Source organism: Poecilia latipinna, unplaced genomic scaffold, assembly GCF_001443285.1.
Source record: "Poecilia latipinna isolate Pla-1442-1.1 unplaced genomic scaffold, P_latipinna-1.0 Scaffold1117, whole genome shotgun sequence".
Taxonomy (NCBI): Eukaryota; Metazoa; Chordata; class Actinopteri; order Cyprinodontiformes; family Poeciliidae; genus Poecilia; species Poecilia latipinna.
The window spans coordinates 14,249-15,758 of NW_015113733.1; the positions used below are offsets into that span (position 1 = coordinate 14,249).

The 1,510-nt window shown below is 35.9% G+C and overlaps 1 long non-coding RNA gene across 2 annotated transcripts; it reads right to left on the reverse strand.

Annotated features, from left to right (window-relative positions):
- Nucleotides 1–886: 886 nt before the first annotated feature.
- Nucleotides 887–1,387, reverse strand: LOC106959768 (uncharacterized). Of its 2 annotated transcripts, none has more exons than XR_001427425.1 (3): nt 1,299–1,386; nt 1,054–1,121; nt 887–979 (listed from the first exon to the last, which is right to left on the reverse strand). It is a non-coding gene; the product is annotated as an uncharacterized LOC106959768 (long non-coding RNA). The 2 variants fall into 2 exon arrangements; XR_001427426.1 differs by having other exon boundaries at nt 892–983; nt 1,299–1,387.
- Between the last annotated feature and the right edge of the window lie 123 nt (nt 1,388–1,510).

Sequence of the window (1,510 nt, forward strand, 5' to 3'; positions counted from 1 at the left end):
ATGTCATCAGGGTCCACAAAGAGAGTTCCTACAGCTATGTCTACATTACATTTATTAAGTTCTCAACTTATTTAGTTTATATTTTAGTTCATTATTACACACTCTACACAAACAGATCTGATTAGATGATACACAGTAAAAACTGCTGGGTTAAAAATAACCCAATTCGTAACCCAATTCGTAGCGCTGGGTCAAATATGGACTGACCCAACGCTGGGTTGTTTTAACTCATCTGGGTTGGTTTGAGGGTTTGACCCAGCACATTTGGTCATAGCAACTAACCAAATGTTGGGTTAAATTGACTTGTTTAAATTGGTTAAATTGACCCAAAATTGGGTTGAAACTCATAACCCAACACAAGGGTTATTATACCACTATAGTTGGGTTAAAAAAAAGATTTATTTTAAATTTCAGTATATAAAAACAGGATTAAAAAGCATATGAATTTAAAGCTTCTTTTATTTCCACATGATACATATATAGACCCAGCAGATTTTATTTACAAAAATTACAAAACATAAGTTGTTTCAAAAGTATATAGTTAAATCACTTCTACTCATTTGGCTACAACTCCGGAAGTATCGGTTACTCCACATTAGAAAACATTTCATGTAAAAAGTCTGTTTTAAAGCAAACTACAAGTAAAACTTTCAGCCTTTAAACAAGGGGCATCTTTAATAACACTTTAGCATTTTTGCCCTTCTCCTTGCATGAGGACATACGGGTTGTCACATTTTGTAGATGCACCACCAGGTTTGTCCCAACCTGATGGAGAGAGAAGACAGAAAAAACAGGCCATTAGTGATGAACTTATATAAACAGCAAACAATTTGAGCATGATTCAGAGATGAATGTTGACTTACAGGCTGGATATCAATGAAACCTTCTGAACTTCCAGGTTGATGGATCTGAAACTCTTCTCCCAAATGTGTAAGTAGGGAGGAGAACTGGCAGCAGCTGCAGGGCTACATCATCTTGTCTGTCTGGCAAACATAAGCTTGTGTTAAAATGTTAAATGTTAACAGTTTATAAACATCTCTTGAGCTTCATTACCTTAAGGGAGAAAATTCATGTTGTTGAGAAGACGGCCGCTCCTTTCTCTTCTTGGCCATACAAAAGATCTTTGTTGAGAACAAGAGAGAGAAGACACAAAAACAGGCCATTAGGGAATTTAAAGGTAAAGGAATACATTCTCAAAAACTAATTTCTGACTGATTCTAGTTTAACACAAAACCTCACTATTGAATGTGATGCACTTAAACAATTTGAGCATGATTCAGAGATGAAGGTTGACTTACAGGCTGGATATCAATGAAAACATCTGAACTTCCAGGTTGATGGGTCTGAAACTCTTCTCCCAAATTAGTAAGGTGGAGCAGGGAGGAGTACTGGCAGCAGCTGCATAGCTACATCATCTTCTGTATCAAACATAAGTTAGTGTTAAAATGTTACAGTAACTAAAAAGCATGACAACATTTTAGAGAACATTTCTTCTGAGCTTCAATACCTT